This window comes from Pleurodeles waltl, chromosome 6, assembly GCF_031143425.1.
Source record: "Pleurodeles waltl isolate 20211129_DDA chromosome 6, aPleWal1.hap1.20221129, whole genome shotgun sequence".
NCBI lineage: Eukaryota > Metazoa > Chordata > Amphibia > Caudata > Salamandridae > Pleurodeles > Pleurodeles waltl.
This window is the reverse complement of record NC_090445.1, coordinates 1,221,983,745-1,222,005,436: the sequence shown is the minus strand read 5'-3', so window position 1 is coordinate 1,222,005,436 and position 21,692 is coordinate 1,221,983,745. Positions and strand designations below refer to the sequence as shown.

The 21,692-nt window shown below is 46.0% G+C and overlaps 1 protein-coding gene across 2 annotated transcripts in view; it reads right to left on the bottom strand.

Moving 5' to 3' along the window:
- ZSWIM8 (zinc finger SWIM-type containing 8) overlaps positions 1–21,692 on the bottom strand; it is a 2,332,791-nt gene that overhangs the window by 1,114,007 nt on the left and 1,197,092 nt on the right. The window lies entirely within an intron of this gene.

The window sequence follows — 21,692 nt, the reverse complement described above, 5'->3', positions numbered from 1 at the left end:
GACTTGGGCAACACAGCAAAGGAACACATTACTGACCACTGAAATTGTCCGCAATCAGTTAATCTCCTCATATATGCACAACAGCAACAACCAGAATACTCCCACTAGAAGATCAAATAAATCTTTTTGTGAAGGCTACAATTCTAGACAAAATGCTGGCCCTGCATCCCCTCCCCCTCCACTGGACACAATTTACATCATGACATTTGTAGTGGAAATCTATCTTTGTTCTTGGGCAACTTCATCACAAGACTTTTGTTTAACATTTTCACCAGTGATTTAACAGTAAACAACTTTCTGGCTGTGCTAGTTAATATTATAGACATAACTTAAGATGTATAGTTTAGCATATTAATATAAATGTGGTTATTGCAAGCACATAAAATTACAGAGCTGTGAACATAGCAATCGGATAGTAGGCAAAAGATTCTGATCACGTTATGGCAATGATTCAGGATTGCATAAAATATGCCAAGATGGGAATGAGAGAGAGGGATAAGTAACTTGTCTAATGAAAATATATTTTTCACTTTCAGTCATCAATATTGCACCTCGCCATGGGGTCTTGAAGTTGGTTCTGTTAATATTGGTTTCCTGAACCAACGCATTTCAATCCAAAAGAGTCATGTTCACAGTCCTGAACATGACTCTTTTGGGTTGAAGCGCATTGGTGTTTGCTGAAAGGTGTAATAAAACTGTGTAAGACTGGTGTGTAGCAGTTTCTCCATCTTTTTGTCTGAAGAAAAAAAACATAAATATACATATTTATTTATTTCATTGCGTAGCAGCGGCTGTCACTGGGTAGTTATGCTTAGGCTTGCTTTTCTATAGAGAAGCTATTTTTTGTTTTGCTAATAACTTTGGTTTGACGAATCTTCACAAAACTTTAAAAACAAAAAACAAACAAAAAAAACGAAATCTCCTCCTGCATGGAAAGTTTCAGGGTTAATCATCAAGGTGGGGATTAGCCCTACTGCAAAAACTGCTGAAAGGAATTACTATTTTTTTCCCCGTGGGCCAGTTTGCTCCATTGGGAGTCGGACTCCTGCAAGAGTGAGCACTTTGATTGGCTGCCAGCAACATGAGAAAAATGTTGCTGGTAGCCAGTACAGGATTCGAGGACTTAGTCCCCTGTCCAGGAGTTTAAAAAAAGAAGAATACATAAGGGGCAGGGTAGTGATACCCTGCCTTCCCCCAGGACAAAATTAAAATAGGGCACCAACCTTTAACTTAGAAATGCCCCGGGCGAACGAGTCCCTGGGTTAAAAATAGGTTAATAAAAGCCTCCCCTCCCCTTGTTTAATTATATTTTGCCCCAGGCGGAGGGTCTCTGGGGCCAATCAGGGCTTGGGGAGGAGAGCTGCACTCCCTCCTCCCTTCAATATACATATTTTGGTCCCCTGGGGATTGGGTTCCTGGGGGCAAAAGGCCAAGCCCTGAGGCCAACCCCCCGCATTAAGTGGGCCCTGCGCTGCAGGGGGTTGGCTCTACGTATGGTAATAAAATATTACGTTATGTTAAAAAAAAAAAAAACTTAGAAATTCACTAGGAAAAAAACAAAGCTTTATGTAATGTTATAGTTTGGTGAAATGTTCAGAAACAAAGCAAAGGTTCGTTTTAAACTCTAAAAACCAAAGAAATTCATCAGTTATAGTTATCTCAAGTAATTAGAACTAATGCCCTAAAGTAACTATAACTTGTGCCCTCACCATGCACTGCTAATTACCCCCCCATATACAATTACTCCCAACATCTTCTATGATATCACTGATAATATCTCGGCAAATTTTGCAATTAAATATAGATGAGAAAACTGTGCATGGTGGCGGCGCGAGTTATAGTTACCTTAGAGGATGAGTGATGGTTACTTGAGATAACTATAACTGGTGAATTTATGTGGTTTTTATAGTCCAATTTTATGACTCTAAGGGGCCTGCATTTGTCTGCTCAGCTTTTTGAAAGTCCAGTGTATACCAGATTACAGTTGTCCAGAATGGACATTACTAATGATTCCATCAGTTCCACCCAATAGGTGCAGTGGCGTAACGGCTAGATCTTTCAGAGCAAGGGTATCTACAAATTTCTACCTTTTACCTCAAAGTTGATTTGGGCAGAAAAATACATTTCTACTCTCACTAAAGTTCAATTTTTGCATTCCTGGAGGTGGGTTTTGAAGATTTTATGGCTAATCAAAGCCGATGGGACAGTGACCAGTTGTGTGCAAAGAATAAATCATGTACCTATTGCAACACTCTTTTGATGGATGCTCTTTCGAACTGCAGATTCCTCATCTACTGAATTTCCAGTCACCAAATTGGACCGAGAAACCCTTGTACTAGCTCCCATGTGTCAGTACTTGGTGCCATCAGCCTCTTTCATGACTTCATCTCACCTGCTGACACAACGAGGATTGATATAGATGCCAAACCTGTGCACGAAAATAAGCTTATTCATTGCTTTTTTCCATGCCCTCAGACACAACCGCCTTTCCTCTGTTCCCACCAGCGATTCCAACAAAGAGTTGATCATCCATCCGGTACTCCACTACTAATGTGGAAGCTAAGGGCACGCTGTGAATAATTGGTGTAGCCTCTCCTCCTAATTAGTAGGATGTAGAGGAGAGAAGACTGCAGCGAACATTATGAACTGCCCTATATGAAAGGATAACACCACTTTCAGAAGATACAGAAGTTCTAAATACTAGTTTGAAAGGAAAGAAGGCAGTGTATGTGCAGAAATGATTGCAATGAGGAACACAGTCTTCAGAGCGCGAAGTCTTGGGGTCCAACTATGAAGAGGCTCCAACAAAGCACACATCAAGAATGTAAGAACTAAACTGAGGTTTCACTATAGCATAATCAAGTAGCTAAGAGGAAATATGAGTGAAAGCCCAATATTCAACATCCACTATTCAAGGGCTATGGCAGCATGTTCAGAGATTTGAGTCCTTCCCAAGTCAGCCGCAATGCTGAGTCCACTGCAGGTGAAGATTCCCCTGTGGGCCTTGCATGCAGCAACAACCTTAGCACTTCATCATGTAGCAACAACTTTAGCATGACAGATGCTAGTGGCCCCAATTGGCTAATGAGGGGAAACTAAAAGGTCTTGGTCTAGTGCATCACGCAAAGAGAATGATAGCTGTTTCTGCTGCAGGTGGTATCTTCCTCTATCACTACTCCAATTTCTGAAGCCATGAGAGGGCTGAATAAGATGTAAGGGCTATCTCTGACAATAGGCATGGTAACTCAAACTTCAGCCAAACTTACAATACTGTCAAAGGAATCAGTGGGTGGGGAGATATTGATCCCAAGGAATAAGCCATACCTCTGCCTCCTTAAAGAGAACTAGTACACAACCTGCCTTTTCATCAAACTGAGCCACATCAAAGGGCATATTCATAAGGGAGGCTTGGTTGTCACCGAAACTGAGGACATGTTTCCAAGCATGCTATTCTAATGACTGCTCTCGTGCCCACAGCCTGGGACACACAATCAGTATTATCAAGGCCAAATCTCAAGATATATTTTGTTGCATCCTGGCCACCCGGTACTGCTGTGCAAATGGATTTCGGAAGTCTTCAGGCAAATTGGGCAATATCTCACCTGCCATGTCACCAACGGCAGAGGTGCAGTGAAACAAGAGACAAACAGTGTAGGAAGGTAGCCTCTTTCTAGCCTTGTTAGTATATGTCAGGGTGTTTTTACTGTCTCACTGGGATCCTGCTTGCCAGGGCCCAGTGCTCATAGTGAAAACCCTATGTTGTCAGTATGTTTGATATGTGTCACTGGGATCCTGCTAGCCAGGACCCCATGGCACATAAGTCTGTGGCCTATATGTGTTCCCTGTGTGGTGCCTAACTGTATCACTAAGGCTCTGCTAACCAGAACCTCAGTGTTTATGCTCTCTCTGCTTTTTAAAATTGTCACTGCAGGCTAGTGACTAAATTTACCAATTCTCATTGGCACACTGGAACGCCCTTATAATTCCCTAGTATATGGTACCTAGGTACCCAGGGTATTGGGGTTCCAGGAGATCCCTATGGGCTGCAGCATTTCTTTTGCCACCTATAGGGAGCTCAGACAATACTTACACAGGATTGCCACTGCAGCCTGAGTGAAATAACGTCCACGTTATTTCACAGCCATTTTTCACTGCACATAAGTAACTTATAAGTCACCTATATGTCTAACCCTCACTTGGTGAAGGTTAGGTGCAAAGTTACTTAGTATGTGGGCACCCTGGCAATAGCCAAGGTGCCCGCACATTGTTCAGGGCAAATTCCCTGGATTTGTGAGTGTGGGGACACCATTACACGCGTGCACTACACATAGGTCACTACCTATGTGTAGCGTCACAATAGTAACTCCGAACATGGTCATGTAACATGTCTAAGATCATGGAATTGTCACCCCAATACCATTCTGGTACTGGGGGGACAATTCCATGCATCCCTGGGTCTCTAGCACAGGACCCGGGTACTGCCAAACTGCCTTTCCGGGGTTTCCACTGCAGCTGCTGCCAACCCCTCAGACAGGTTTCTGCCCCCCTGGGGCCTGGGCAGCCCAGTCCCAGGAAGGCAGAACAAAGGATTTCCTCTGAGAGAGGGTGTTACACCCTCTCCTTTTGGAAATAGGTGTGAAGGGCTGGGAGGAGTAGCCTCCCCCAGCCTCTGGAAATGCTGTGATGGACACAGATGGTGCCCATCTCTGCATAAGCCAGTCTACACAGGTTCAGGGATCCCCCAGCTCTGCTCTGGCACGAAACTGGACGAAGGAAAGAGGAGTGACCACTCCCCTGACCAGTACCTACCAGGGGAGGTGCCCAGAGCTCCTCCGGTGGGTCCCAGACCTCTGCCATCTTGGATTCAGAGGTGTTGGGGCACAATGGACTGCTCTGAGTGGCCAGTGCCAGCAGGTGACGTCAGAGACTCCTCCTGATAGGTGCTTACCTCTTTCAGTAGCCAAGCCTCCTTTCTTAGTAGCCAAACCTCCTTTTTCGGCTATTTATGGTCTCTCCTCTGGGCTATTCCTCAGATAACGAATGTAAGAGCTCACCAGAGTTCCTCTGCACTTCCCTCTTCGACTTCTGCCAAGGATCGACTGCTGACTGCTCCAGGACACCTGCAAAACCGCAACAACGTAGCAAGACAACTACCAGCAACATTGTAGCGCCTCATCCTGCCGGCTTTCTCGACTGTTTCCTGGTGGTGCATGCTCTGAGGGCTGTCTGCCTTCACCCTGCACTGGAAGCCAAGAAGAAATCTCCAGTGGGTCGACGGAATATTCCCCCTGCTAATGCAGGCACCAAAAGACTGCATCACCGGTCCTCTGGGTCCCCTCTCATCCTGACGAGCGCGGTCCCTGGAACACAGGAGCTGGGTCCAAGTGTCTCCCACAGACCAGTGGCCCTTCTGTCCAAATTTGGTGGAGGTAAGTCCTTGCCTCCCCACACCAGACCGCAAACCTGTGTACTGCGTGATTTGCAGCTGCTCCGGCTTCTGTACTCTTCTCCGAGGATTCCTTTGTGCACAGCCTAGCCTGGGTCCCCAGCACTCCGTCCTGCAGTGCTCTACCCGCTGAGGTGGACTCTGACGTCGTGGGACCTTCCTTTTGTGACTCTGAGTTCACAGAACTTCCAAGTGCCTGCTCCGGTACTTCTGCGGGTGCTCTCTAAGTTGCTGAGTGCCCCCTCTCTCTCCTCCTCCAAGGGGCGACATCCTGGTTCTTCCTGGTCCCCAGCAGCAAACAAAAACCTCTACCGCGATCCTTGCAGCTAGCAAGGCTGGTTTGCGGTATTTCTGCGTGGACACACTTCTGCAACGTCCAGCACGCAGTGGGACATCTTCCATCCAAAGGAGAAGTTCCTAGCCCTTTTCGTTGTTGCAGAATCTTCGGTTTCTTCCACCCGGAGGCAGCCCTTTTGCACCTTCATCTGGGGTTTCCTAGGCTCCTGCTCCTCAGGTCCAGGAATCCGTCTTCAGTGTTTTGCTGGTGCTTGTGGTTCTTGCAGAATCCCCCTATCACGTCTACTGTGTCTTTCTGGGGTAGTACGGTAACGTTACTCCTACTTTCTAGGGCCTTGGGGTGGGGTATTTTGGACACGCTTACTGTTTTCTTACAGTCCCAGCGACCCTCTACAATCTCCCATAGGTCTGGGGTCCATTCGTGATTCGCATTCCTCATTTGGAGTATATGATTTGTGTTGCCCCTAGACCTATGTTCACCTATTGCATCCCATTGTGATTCTACATTGTTTGCACTACTTTTCTTACTGTTACTTACCTGTTTTGGGTTTGTGTACATATAACTTGTGTATATTACTTACCTCCTAAGTGAGGGTATTCTCTGAGATACTTTTGACATATTGTCACTAAAATAAAGTACCTTTATTTTTAGTAACTCTGAGTATTGTGTTTTCTTGTGATATTGTGCATATGATATAAGTGGTATAGTAGGAGCTTTGCATGTCTCCTAGTTCAGCCTAAGCTGCTTTGCCATAGCTACCTTCTATCAGCCTACGCTGCTAGAAACACCTCTATTCTACTAATAAGGGATAACTGGACCTGGCACAGGGTGTAAGTACCACAAGGTACCCACTATAAGCCAGGCCAGCCTCCTACAAACAGCATTTAAGGAATGGAAGCTAACCAATCCTAAGACTCTTTGCCCACAGTATCTAGTTTCTTTGATTTTTGTCCCGTGGAGCAGTGGGAAAATAATTTAGATTTAACCCACTCTTAGAGGCCTGCACAAAAAGATGCAAAGAAATCAAATTTTGCACTAGGAAAGCTGGGTCAACTGGGGCAGGCCTGTGCTGTATAGAAATCGGACAACTTACTGGTGGGGCCAAGCAAGGGTTGGATTACGCTTGCACAAGGGTCTTTGTCAAGACTTCAATAAAATTCCACATGGGCTCTGAAGTGGACAACCCTGTTTCTGTCAAAGGTCTGGCCTTTGTCTCCACTGTAGGTTCTAACACAAAAGAAGCACTATCTTCTAAAGTTGGCTTTCACAAGCTCAGTTCCATCTCTGGCAAAGTATACTAGGCACTGGTGCATTGCAGGTCAGCATCAGTGTGAGGGTAAAGCAAATAATCTGTGCCTCTTCATTGTGAGGAACATGCTTAAGACACTGTAGAGCACAAGAGCCCAAGAGGGCCTCCATCCTGATTAAATACTGCCTGCGAGACAAACTAGCAGGACGAGAAACTTCCTTGAGGCCGAAGTTTGCTTACAGCAAATTGCAGTGCAACTTGGGGCATGCCACAGCCAAAGGCGGTGCCATAAGCAGAGTCAATGCAGATGTAGAATCGGAACATGTGGAGCCAGTGGCAGCACTGACAAAGGAATGAACAGTGGAGTATGCAGCAAGGGATTCGAGCCACTACCCAGCACCAGGGGTTGAGCGGGCTCAGGTAGTATGGGATCAGTCAGGGGAGGAGTCACTAGCAAAAGCCCATCTGGAGGCTGTGATGGAACCATGGGGACTAAAGACATACTAGAGGGGACTGAAACCATCAGGCCCACTGGCTCCAAAAATGGATCTCAATAATCGGACAACAAATCCGGAGTCAGGCCTTTAGAGTGTCGACTATGAAACCTCTTGCGGGAGCATTAAGAAGGGGAAGAGCTCAATTTGGAATTTTGATGTTTTTTTTTTTTTTTAGAACGGTCTCTTGACTTTGGTGTGAACTTACCTAAAGATAGTGAGAAGGAGTGAGACTGAGGGCGCCCTTGCGCCTTGGAGGAGAACGAACCTAGATTCTCATTGCTGGGTGACATAGTTTTACTTATCTGTACCTGGTGACCTTTGTTGTATACATCAGGGAACATCTGTCACAGGACTTGAAGTCAAGCTTCTTGCAGAGGCACCAAACGTATATGTAGTGTGGGTCAGTATCATATAACTGCTCGCTACCCGCAGATCAGAGGTGAAGAGGTATACATTTATTAAAAGTAGAAAAATTAAAGGAACCAATCACCGGATTCAAGTCGAAGGGCACAGAAAAAGATAAAGTGACGTCAGCACAAAGAGGTGGTGTCTATAATTGGCACCGTCTCATTAAGGTTTTGAGAAGGAAACAAAATCACAATGAAAGCAAAATGAAGTAATGTGCTGGCACACAGGAGCTATTGCAAGGGTTGCTAGGTACAATCCAGCACCTGGGTAGATCCACAAGGTGAAGAATCTCGAGATAGGAGTATCCATCGGAAACAAGAATCAATGTCTTTGTCCATTCAGACACAAGACATGTTCTTGCATCGAGTGGTATATTGATTAAGACACTTTGATATTTTATTTAACCTTCCTAGTGCCCTTGTCAAACATGCATAGTCAGCATACATTTAAACATTTACCCCATATTGCCCTCGGACCGCAGTTGGGACACATACACATAATGCAAACAATTAAATTGAGAAAGCTCAGTCTTTAAGTATTATATTTTCAGAAAAGATAATACCACGCACCCAACTGGTACTTGGTATGAGTGATCACTGAGGAAGCAGCATATCCAATCTAGAGCATTCCTGATGATCTGTGTTCTGGATCCTCCTCAACTGTATTGAGTGATCAGTTGTGTCATATGCCACAGGCATTTAGGACAAAATAATAGCTGAGTGCTGTTCTTCCTCTACAGAAATAAGTATATTTTCTCTAATGGTGGCCAATGTGTATTGGGTGCCTTTTGAGGCTTGGAGTCCTCTTGTGTAAAGACAGTTATATTCCACAAAATTTAGTCGATGTTTTGCCCTCTTGTTTTTTTAGGAATTTGCTGGGAAGCAAAGGTATTTTAGCTTGCTTGAGTGGCTTACATTTGAGGTCCAGGATAAAAGCTTTAATGAACGGACAAAGTATTGAATATTACATTATTTTTATGTAATATTCAATACTTTGTCCTGAAGATGGTCTCATGTTATTGTTAGACAATTGGAGACCGAAACGTTGATGAACTGACCATCATGACTTCTTATTCTAAGAACTTTCAAGTTTCTCCACAAGCAATCCCTGTAATAATGAGGACAGAGACGTTGGGTGGTCCCTAGCCTGTCACACGATCACATTTTGGGGACTACAAGATTTGCTGGTGACCTATGTTTGGCAGCAGAATAGTGAGCATGGTGTTGTCCCTGTATAGATTTTCTGATGAATAAATCAGAATTTGGTTCACTATACACTGAAGTACGCCATTTGTAATTAGCTATTATATATAACTATTGTATTTCACTATCCCATACAAAGTTTTTGGGTGAGCAGACATTTTTACCCCTTTCTCTAAATAAGTAACTGAGGTCTAAGTATTTTCTTCAGGAGAAACTGTGCTATGTTTTTGCTTGATACCCAGTCTCCTTAGTGACTACTCCATTGCCCTATCATGCTGTGTGCAGGATGCACTGTATAAACATAAATGTATTTTCAAATAAATTGAGTAGTTCTTTTATAAATGTATGTAGACACAGCAAACACGCACACACATACATATATATATATATATATATACACACACACACACACAAGTATGGACTCATATTTCTCTATATATATGTACATACTCATAATGATGCCTCTATAGCTGAATAATCGTGGGAAGCTGAGATGGCTGTCAGTGACCTTATATTGGTTGGCATGGGATTCCATACTTTGGCTGCTTAAACTAGAAAGATGTTCTACACATGATTCTTTTCTTGAATTCTGACATTTTGAGGCGAGGTGCCATTTCTACAGCATAAGGGGCCAGATGCAGGAAAGGATTTGCGAGTCGCAAACGGCAAAAACTGCTGTTTGCGAGTCGCAAATCACATTTTCCTATGCAAAAATGCATTTTGCGAGTCGGGACCGACTCGCAAAATGCATTTCCGAATCGCAAATAGGAAGGGGTGTTCCATTCCTATTTGCGATTCGCAGTGGTATCCAATACCATTTGCGACCGCATATGCGGTCGCAAATGGTGTCGCAGTTACCATCCACTTGAAGTGGATGGTAACCCACTCACAAATTGGAAGGGGTCCCCATGGGACCACTTCCCCTTTGTGAATGGACCACAAATTATTTTTTCAGGGTAGGTAGTGGTCCAAGGTTTCGGATTTTTTTTAAGGAAAACAGGCTACACTTAAAAAAAAAAACTGCTTTATTTAAAAGCAGTCACGAACATGGAGGTCTGCTGACTACAGCAGGCCTCCATGTTTGCGAGTGCCCATAGTCGGTATGGGGCCGCAATTTGCAACCCACCTCATTAATATTAATGAGGTGGGTCTTTGCGACCCCATACCGACTCGCAGACGGTGTCTGAGACACCGTTCTGCATTGCAAATTGCGACTTGCAATTTGCGAGTCGGAAGGACTCGCAAATTGCAAGTCGCAATTTGCAATTTTGCTACATCTTGCCCAAGGTCCTTTGCTGTATGCATTTGGTGATTTTCTTCCTGGTGAATATTGGTCCCTTCCTACGAATTGCTTTGTGGGTGATACAAAGCAGCTTCAAGGTGGGATCTTCTGGCAACTGGTAACCAGTGTAGGCCTCTGAAGGAAGGGGAGATTTGTGCTTATGGTTTTATATGGAGCAGGATTCTAGCAGCAGAGCTCTGAATTCTTTGTAATCTTCTTAGAGCTGACAAAGGTGAGCTGTGGTATAGATTATTAGCATAATTCAGGTTTGACAGGACAATAAAGATTGTCGCTTGGACTTTATGGGGACATCCTAATGCAGGAAGATGGGTCACAGCATTTTCATTATAAGCAAGCTAGGTTTAGCTACCTTATGCACTTGGGTATTCATGTAGAGCTTGGCATCCATGGTAATTTAGAGGCTTCTTACCTCCTTAGCTGTTTTTGGCAGAGGTTCTAGATCATCAGACCAGGCGCAATTGCATAGGGTAGACAGTGGGGATTAGACGGACTCTTGAGCGTGAGCTCATCAGCTTGGAAAAGATAATACATGACGGAGAGAACGACAGTAGCACAGACCAGGCAGTGCGACATAGACTTCTCAAAGCGGAAGTATCTTACAACCTGACTGAGGAACAGCTGCTCTGCCATAGTTACCAGACGTATTTGGCATCCATACATGCGGAAGAGGGTAGGTCAGGTAGGATGTTGGCATGGTTGGTGAGGCTCTGTGGGGAGGGTGCACCAATAACGAGTGTACGTGGCCTGGGAGGGGACCCTGTGCATGGGCCGGCTGAAATAAATGATGCATTTATGCACTACTACACATCCCTTTCCACAAAACCAGAGGCGGACCTACGGGCACATTGGGCACCTGCTTACATTAGTTGCCACTGTGCACCCTGGCGCTTGAGGACAGGGAGCCACTGGGGGGCCTGGTGACGCTAGAGGAAGTTAGGACTGCCATTTCACATTTGGCAGCGGGTATAACACCGGGCACGGATGGACTCCCTATGGAGTTCTACAAGGCGTATTCGGATATTCTGGTGCCTGCATTGTTTGAACTCTATGCGGAGGCGCTCCAGCAGGGCGCACTCCCTGAGACAATGAGGGAGGCACTGGTGGTTCCCTTGCCCAAGACCGAGTCGCGGGAGGCACCAGTGACTGATTTGCAACTGCTATCGATGCTGAACTGCGATTTTAAGATCTTGAGCAAGGTTCTGGCTAATCGGCTGGGTCAGCATATCCCTTACCTAATACACGACGACCAAAACGGTTTTATACCGGCACGCAACACATCCCTAAAATTCTGGCGACTGCTCTTCTGCATGTACCGAAGGCCAAGCAACCACCAGGGACTGTGCTACTCTCAGTAGACCTCGAGAAGGCGTTTGATTTGGTGCAATGGGATTACCTGCGGGCAGTGATGCTCCGGATGGGTCTGGGTGAGGGATGGGCGCAGTGAGTTGATCTGCTGTACTGTAGACCAGTGGTGCAGGTGAGGACGGGCCGGACAGTGTCGGCCGCCTACCCCATATTTAGAGGCACCAGATAGGGTTGAACGTTGTCCCCTCTACTGTTTGCACTCGCTATTGAGCCGTTGGCGGCCCAGTTCCGAGTGGAGGGGCAGGGTAGGGGGGTGATGTGGGGCCCTATGGAGCATAACATTTCACTCTACGCGCATGACATAACTAATCTACCTAAGGGAGGGTGCATCTGGGGTCCCATGGGCGCTCGCACTACTGGAGGATTTGGTGACCACTCAGGCCTTAGGCTAAGTAGAAGTAAGACATATGTCTTCTCGTGGACATCGGGTGAGCCACAGCCCCCCCCCCCCTGCTCTGCTGATAGCAAATGGTCTCCCCACATCTTTAAATACCTGGGAATCCAAGTGTTTCATGATCTAGGGGATCTCCGTGATGGTATCTAAGTAAAGCGCTCCGGTCCTTGCGGTGACCCGTGGTGTTCTGGTGCTCCCTTAAACTATCCACAATGGCGCAGGTATCCCTGTCCAAAATGATTATGCTGCCCCGTCTTTTATATTATTTCTCCAATCTCCCAGTGACCATCCAGTGAAGCTGTTTCAGGAAATTAAATATGCTGCTCCGGGAACTAATTTGGGATGATGGCCGCCGGTGAACTGCTCTATCTTGCGCCATCCTGTGGATGAGGGCGGACTGGAGGTCCCAGATTTTGAACTTTATTATTTGTCGTGCCAAATCCAATGGATGTCTAGATGGTTTGCAGGGGTGGGGGGGGGGGGGGGGGGGGGGGGGGGGCGGCTGGACCGGGTTACATCCAGGGGAGAAATAGAGGGAGATGTAATACTGGCGCGAATGCTTAATCACCGGATCCCACTTCCAGCGAGAAACACCCTGCTGACGGTGGCCCTCTCCTGTTATAGAAAGTGTCTGAGATGTTTGGGAATCAAGGTAGCCTACTCTCCAGCGATATCGCTGACGGCGTTACCCCGAGGCGCGCCATACCAGACAAGTATCTGCATTTCCTCTGTGCAGTTACGGCACGTTAAGTGTAAACCACTGATCAGTTCTGGTAAGGATTTCAGCACATGTTGAAAAGTATTGGTGAGATTATTGAGCTTTGAGGGACTAGACTCGTTGGATTAGTGTGTCATGATCAACTGTGTCAAAGGCTGCCTAAAGGTCCAACAGAAGAAGAGCAGCAAACCCATCCTGGTCTAAGGTGCTTTTAAAGCCATCCCAGATTGAGGCTAGTGCTGAATCAGTGCTTCTCCCTGGACAAAATCCAGTTTGAAAGTCTAGGCCAAGGCTGCTCTTGCTATAAATATGCCCAGGAATTAAGTTGTTCATATAATGTTTGTTAAGATTTGAGGTGGACAATGGTCAGAGGGGTAGCAGGCTGGCTTGTTCGTCTTGATGAGATGCAGAAATACAGTTCTTTGAAGGATTTCATAGGCTTTGTGATCATTTCCCTGAAGGGGGTTGTTGCGAAAGTGCTGCAGTTGTTGCTTTCTGTACGTTAAGTATGAACCCAGCATGTTTGCCCTATCTGTGTAATGATTGGCCAGTTTGTCACAAAAATCTTGAGAAACAGTTTTGGTGTCTGCTGTGCATTTTGGCTTACATAATTCTGTGAATATTTTCTACAATTATTTACTGGTACATTTTGCATTGCGGATTCGGCTGTAGTACATTTAAAAAAAAAACTTTTTTGATCATCTTTTAATTCCACATTCATCCCATAGATGTCTTTTCATTAGCTACACACATATGTTTTTGTTGGAATTATGAGATCAACAGTGTCCTGGAGCCATCCATAGAGTGTTAGTACAGAATTTGAGACCCAACCTGTTTTGGATGTTAGCATGTTTTCTAGTTCCTCTAAATTCACCTTGTTCAAAGTTGATATGTAGCTGATGAGGAGTTTAACTGGAGTGAGTTGAAGCGAATTGTGTTGGAAGGCAACCAGGTAGAGGTCTGACCATGTGAGAACATCTATGGTGTGCCTGGCGATGTGTTTAGGATTGGGTATGAGCTGTTCTACTTTGAGTGTGCTTAGGCCAATGTGTATTTTTCTGGGATGGGACATATTAGCTTTCTCAAACCACATGTTCAGGTCACCAAGGTTGTTACGTGTATCTATAACCCCAAGAGTACCCAGGTCCTAATCTTCTTGTAGAATTCAAGAAGAAAATGAAGGTTCTGGTGAGGAATGAAAGGCCGTTCTGATCTCGTTTTGAGTATGTGTTTAGGGTGTGTGCGAGTAGAAGTCCTGCAGTAAGGAGTTGTAGGGCTGGATGGTGGAAGGGGAGGTGACTGTTTAGATAGGTGGAGCCTAAGTTGTGTAGTGCTTTGAATGTGTATGCAAGGATTTTGAAATGAGCGTTGTTAGAAATTAAGCTGAGAGCTGTGTGGCCATAACAATTAACAGATTCACAATTATCCACAATTATCCTCAGTGGGAACCAAACACCCCATTGTAGCACTTGCCTCTCACAGGGTAGTGAAGCAGAGCACTCCAAAGCCTACTCAAGGGAGGTGGTGTGGGCTAGTAATTACCTATCACCTCTATATCGCTGCTTAGGTGGTAAGTAGCATTTCTGACTATATATGGAAAGAGTGAAGTAAGAAAGACTGAGACGGCAGGGTTTAAAACAAAGAAGTTGGAGAAGCCTAGATTTGTTCAGAGGGCAAGAAAGCTATTTGCATGTAAGTAACAGATTTAAAATTAGATATTTTGATCAGCCACCCATGTAGAGAGAAAAAAAGAGTGGGTCAAACGCCGACTTCCATGGCTGCAAGAGGCATGCACATTACCTTCCTCTAGTGCAGAGGTTTTAGCCAGCTGAATTTTACATTCTGGCATTTTCAGCACTGTAATTTTAATGTAAAAATCAAAAGTATTGCCCCCAAAAACAAAAGTTTGTTTGGCTAAAATAGCAAAACTGGCATACAGTGTCCCAGTCCACATGAAGTGGCCCAGTTGGCATCTAAGTACCTGGGCAGATGTATGGGAAAAATACTGTTTGCACTGCTGTGGTAATATGCTCCCTTCTTTTGTGTCCCACATTCTGGCTTGAAAACTGTCTTTAGTAATATATTAATTATACTGGTTTTCAATCTCCTCAATCTTTTTCACAGCTAGCATTAACATTCCGATGCAGTTAGGTAATGTCCCATGCATTTAATAACTGTGATGAACGGTACTGATACTTGTTAATTTGTATAAGTGTCAGCCAAAGGGCAGCCTGATTTATCTGATTTCTGTGAAGCCTGTTTTTTTTTTTTTTTTTTTTTAACAGTGCCCTAATAAAAACATCAGATGCTCAGATAAGGACCTAAACTCCATTATTGAAGCACACTGTTATGGTATGTCTGAAGCTCGACCAACAGCAAAGCCAACAATCCCACAAATAGCAAACTGATGAGCACTGGCATAAAAAGGGCACGATGGTGCCTGTGTGTGAGAAAACAGGGCTGATTGCAGAGGCCCCATAACTTTTTGCCCCAATTTTCCTCTTTTTGCTGGTGTTTTCCTGACTTTGATGGTGCCCTGGGTACTGCTAACCAGTCCCAGGGCCTGTGCTCTGTGTAAAATGGATATGCAAATTAGGCTAATTATAATTGGCTAAGTTAACCTACCTATAAGTCCCTAGTATATGGTAGGGCATGTAGGTTTAGGGACCACAGCATAGGTGGTGCACACCTAGGTGCACTGCTGAGGTGCCCAGTGTCATTTTAAAAGCAAGCCTGCCTTGCTGGCTGCTTTTAAATTAAAGTTATATGCAAATTCGACTTTGGAATTAAAGGTACTTCCAAAGTCTTAAACTACCTTATTTTTACATGTAAGTCACCCCTAAGGTGTGCCCTATGTGCCCCTAGGGCTGGGTGCCATGTAACTATAAGCAGGGACTTTATAAAAATAGATTTATAAGCCCTGGTGAGGTAAAAACAGCCAAATTCGTTTTTCCCTCATTGAAGTAAATGGCCTTCATAGGCTAGAATGGGCAGACTTTATTTTAAATTTTAAAGTCTCCTTAAATGTTACATACCAAGAATTTGGTATCAAATTAATTGTTGTAATAAATCCCACAACTTCCAGTTGTTGGATTTAATATAACTTGTTCAGGTAAAAAGTTTAGACTTTACCTAAAAAGTTGCCAATTTCAGCTCTGCATTGTTTTTGCTGCTGTGCTCTGATTAGCCAGCCTGCAGCAGCTTCTGCCAGGCTGCCTTGATGAGGTGTGAAGTGGCCTGGCTTCACACAAAGGAATGTGCTTGGGGGAGAGAATCTCCCCTCAGCAGATGGTGAGGCAGGAAGGGGGAGGGCTGCCAAACTGGTCTTCAAAGGCAGAGAAGGACATTTGGAGCACCCAGCAACACCCCCACATCCTGCAACCCCAGACAATTAGGTGCCCCCTTGATTAGATTAGGAGAGGGCAGGAGAGGGGTGTGTTTATGATTTTTAGCCACACCAGTGGGTGGGCTCAGCCAGATGTAACCTCCAAAAATCAGATTCATCCATGTTGGATTTTTAGAGACTGTTGCCTTCTGGGATGGATTTTTGCCACACTTCCCAGGAAGTGGTCATCACAGGGGGACGACCCTGTCCCTGATTGGAGAACCAGGGCCCCCCTGCTTTTCACCCAGGAGCAAGCATAAAACTGGCAGACCTGCCCCCACACCTCAGATCCCCACCAAATTTCAAGAAGAAGGAACTAAAGGAGAAGAAGGACTGCCCTGCTGGACCCCTGGCCTGCACCTGGAACCTGCACTCAGAAGGACTGCACCAGATGCACACTTGGGCTTCACCACAAGAAGGACTTTGCCTGGCTTCAACTGGTTCAAGGAGGGACTCCCTGTTTGCTACAGGTGAAAAATTGCTAACCAGAGTCCCCTGCACCAACTCCTGAAGAAAGCGACCAGCTGACCACTGTCCAGTGGCCAAAAAGGAGTTTGCGCCAGGTGCATTCTGGGAGTTGAAGTCCGCACCCCCCAAGGACCATCACAGAACTTCTGGACCCTTGGGGTGAGCTGTGGACCCCAAAAGAACCTTAAAAGAACATCTGGGTGAAGCCCCAGAAGTTTGGAGAAGATTTGACAAATTTTTTAAAAAAGCTCCAGAGAGGGACCGACCCGCCGCGGAAATTCTAGCCGGCTTGCCTCAACCGCGACCCGGCCTGATTTGGTGGTTCGTCCCGGTAAAGAAAAATCTCAGAAAAAGAGACTAAGTCCGAAGGTAAAAAGTTGACCGGGACCTCCCAGCCATCGTATCCGAGAAGGGCTCCATGGACGTCGGATCAAGATCCAGGTTTACCCCGGTCGAAGGATTTTCACCTCGAAAAAACGACTAAGTCCGAAGGTAAAAATCTCCACCGAGGAATCCAGCATCGCGTATCCGGACAAGGGCTCCAGGAGGTCGGATTCGACTGGCAGGTTCGTCTCGCTGAAGAAAATCTTCAAAATAAAGACTAAGTCAGAAGGTAACTTTTTAACCGAGGCCTCCCGCGACCTGTAGCCGAGCAGGGCTCCATCGCGGTCGGCCTGAAAGTTTGACTTTGCCCCGGTCGAGGTGCAACCAGATGACCCGATTGGCGCTTTTTGTTTCTAAGCGCTAGAAAAGTAATAATTCTTTAAAAATTCATATCTCCGGTTCCCCTGAACCGATTTTAATCGTTTTTGTGTCATTTTAAAGATAAAAATATAAACTATTTTTATAAATTGGTTTTGGATTTTTAAACTGTTTCCTGTGTTTTATTTAATTACTGTTTTGTGATATTTGAATGCTTTACACTTTGTCTCCTAAGTTAAGCCTTGACGCTCGTTGCCAAGCTACCAAGGGTTGAGCTGGGATTAATTTACTGAGACCTAACTGTACCTAGGTGGAGGTTAGTGGCTTGTTGCTAGGTGTAGGTACCTACCTGCCCTACCAATAACCCATTTTCCAACATTTTTGGAAGCAGCGACGGGATCCTGTACTTGTGTTCAATATCACGTTACAGTTTTAGGTAAAACAAATTAAAAATCCTTTAAATTGTCCTAGTGCAAAAAAAAGTTTTAATTTTTAATTTGGATTAATTTCAATTATTGAATTTTTGTAATTTTTCTAAATTCTTGTTTCCAATTTTTGCAAAAAGTTTTTGTTGACACAAAACTAGGGAATGATGGAGCTTAATCTGGCTAGCCTACCCACACTGACAGTAGTCCAGCTTAGGGGGTTGTGTATTGAAAGAGGGTTGCCTGCAACCACTGATCTCATGAAGCAAATCCTGATCACATCCCTGACAGCATGGGCTGAGGCCCAAGAGGTAGAGTCAGAAGAAGCTCCAGAGGAGGGAGAAAGAAGGGAGGATGCAAGCTCTAACCACTCAGGGGAGGGAAGGCATCTGAGCCTAAGTGAGGATGAGGAAGAACGGTCCTCAGCAAATACAGTCACTAGGGGCAGACCCAAAGCTAGTGGTGGGAAGGGGGTCCTTTCAGGAGGAGAGAACCCATCCATCAGAGAAAGAGAGCTGGAGGCCCAGCTAGCATACATAGCTTTGGAAGCAGACAAGCTGGCCCTAGAAAAGAAAAAGTGGGCATACAAAGAGAAAAGAGATGGAGGCAGCGATAAAGAAGCTGAGGTGTCCATGGGTGGGGGAGTTTGCCCCAGATTACCCAAAGGGGTGGTTCCTGCCTATGTAGAGGGGGATGACATAGATAAGTGGCTGGGGGCCTTTGAGAGGGCACTCCAAATGAGAAGGGTTAGGCCTCAATACTGGGGTTCCCTTTTGTGGGAGTTGGTCCCCAACTCAGGGAGGGATAGGCTTCTGACCTTAAGGGGGGAGGAGGCAGATTCATACCCTAGTATGAAGAGGTGCTTAGCCAAGAAGTTTGGTCTGACCCCAGAGCAATATAGAATGAAGTTCAGGGACACCCAGAAGGTCAGTACCCAGTCTTGGGTTGACTTTGTGGACATTTCACTAAAGGCACTAGAGGGCTGGATTATTGATAACAAAGTAGATACTTATGAGGGGTTATACAATCTGATCATGAGAGAGCACATCTTGACCAATTGTACCCAAGAAAGGTTACGCCAGCATCTAGTGGACTCTAAGCAGACCAACCCTAGAGAGCTAGGGGAGGCAGCTGATGAGTGGTTGAGAACCAGGGTGGTTGTCAAGTCCCAGGGGGGAGACTCCAAGAAGGGGGGGACAGGTCCCCAAAAACCTAAGGAGGGAGGTGGTAAGCCCACCACAGAGACTCCCTCTGTACCCCAGAACCCTAAGAAGGAGGAGAGTAAATCCCACTCCCACTCTGACCAGCAGAGACAGTTAGACCCAGGGTTAAAAAAGCTCTTGGACAGTAGGGCTTGCTTTGACTGTCAGCAGACAGGTCACTTCAGAGGAGATGCAGCCTGTCCAAAGAAGGTGGTTAGCACTGGGCTGTCCAGTGTAGCCATAGAGGAGGATTCCTCAGATGATGAAGTCCTCCTAGCATTGAGCTGGGAGACAGGACCAGATGGTAAGCTGGTGATCCCTGAGGGTGGGAGTAGGCACTTCCACCACATTCAAGTGAATGGGATCCCTACCACTGGCCTGAGAGACACCTGTGCCAGTCACACTATAGTGAGTGACTGGTTAGTGACCCCAGACATGTATGTCCCAGGAAAGACAAAGAAAGTCAGGATAGCCACAGGGGAGGTCACCTCCAAACCTGTAGCCATAGTGCCCCTAGAGAGGGAGGGTATCCTTGACTGGATTAGGGTGGTAGTCAGTGCTGACCTTCCCCTTGATTGTATCCTGGGCAATGACCTCCCAGAGGTGAGTCTGGTCACAGATGGGGTGGTCGCCCAGGGCGCCCCCCCAACCCAAAGTCCTGGGGAGTCAGTCCCTACAGTTAGGAGACAGGGGTCCCCAAGAAAAGGAAAGAAGAAAAAAAGGGTAGGCCACTCTTAAAGAGAGTTCCAGGGAGCCAAGGGCCTTCTGCCCCAGTAAGTTGGGAGCCCAGAGTTGGCACTGGTGAGGCCTCACCTGACCCCAAGGAAGTCCTGAGTAGTCAGGCAGCTGTCCAGATGCAAGGTGTTGCCCTTGCACTGACAGAAGGGAGAGTGGAAGGAGGGTGTCTGCCACAGGAGGTGGTAGCCCCCCACTCTAGACAGCAAGAGGGGTGCCAGGACCCCAAAGATGCCCCTAAAGCAGCTCAGCCACCTGTCAGTGGAGAGCTTAGGGTGTGGTTCTGGGTACTGACAGCTGTCAGTAGCCTCTGCTGGGTGCTAGCCTTCCTGGCAGCAATGTACTTGGCCTGGGAGGCAGACCCCAGGGCCAATAGCAAAGTAGGCCCCCTGACCCTATTGGTCATGGTGGGGTTGCTCAAGTGTTGGGTGACCTCTTTGGGTAAGCTAGGTGTTGCCCTAGCAAAGTTTGGAGTAGGGGAGGTGGGCACCTCACTACCCAAGTTGGCAGAGAGAAAGGAGGAAGACCCCCCTAGAGGAAAGTTTCAGTTTGAGTTGGGTCCTTTTACTGTTGGGATGGCTTCACTACCCATAGGGAGTGACCCTGACAGGAGGATATAAGGCAGAGTAGGCCCTGCAAAGGGACAGCCAGTTTTCTTCACTGTCTTCCTCGCCTAACAAGCCAGGAAGACTCTCCCAGGGTTGGGCTGAGTCTCCTGGGCGTGTGGGCTGGGGGGGGGGGGGGGGTTGTGTGAGAAAACAGGGCTGATTGCAGAGGCCCCATAACTTTTTGCCCCCATTTTCCTCTTTTTGCTGGTGTTTTCTTGACTTTGATGGTGCCCTGGGTACTGCTAACCAGTCCCAGGGCCTGTGCTCTGTGTAAAATGGATATGCAAATTAGGCTAATTATAATTGGCTAAGTTAACCTACCTATAAGTCCCTAGTATATGGTAGGGCATGTAGGTTTAGGGACCACAGCATAGGTGGTGCACACCTAGGTGCACTGCTGAGGTGCCCAGTGTCATTTTAAAAGCAAGCCTGCCTTGCTGGCTGCTTTTAAATTAAAGTTATATGCAAATTCGACTTTGGAATTAAAGGTACTTCCAAAGTCTTAAACTACCTTATTTTTACATATAAGTCACCCCTAAGGTGTGCCCTATGTGCCCCTAGGGCTGGGTGCCATGTAACTATAAGCAGGGACTTTATAAAAATAGATTTATAAGCCCTGGTGAGGTAAAAACAGCCAAATTCGTTTTTCCCTCATTGAAGTAAATGGCCTTCATAGGCTAGAATGGGCAGACTTTATTTTAAATTTTAAAGTCTCCTTAAATGTTACATACCAAGAATTTGGTATCAAATTAATTGTTGTAATAAATCCCACAACTTCCAGTTGTTGGATTTAATATAACTTGTTCAGGTAAAAAGTTTAGACTTTACCTAAAAAGTTGCCAATTCAGCTCTGCATTGTTTTTGCTGCTGTGCTCTGATTGGCCAGCCTGCAGCAGCTTCTGCCAGGCTGCCTTGATGAGGTGTGAAGTGGCCTGGCTTCACACAAAGGAATGTGCTTGGGGGAGAGAATCTCCCCTCAGCAGATGGTGAGGCAGGAAGGGGGAGGGCTGCCAAACTGGTCTTCAAAGGCAGAGAAGGACATTTGGAGCACCCAGCAACACCCCACATCCTGCAACCCCAGACAATTAGGTGCCCCCTTGATTAGATTAGGAGAGGGCAGGAGAGGGGTGTGTTTATGATTTTTAGCCACACCAGTGGGTGGGCTCAGCCAGATGTAACCTCCAAAAATCAGATTCATCCATGTTGGATTTTTAGAGACTGTTGCCTTCTGGGATGGATTTTTGCCACACTTCCCAGGAAGTGGTCATCACAGGGGGACGACCCTGT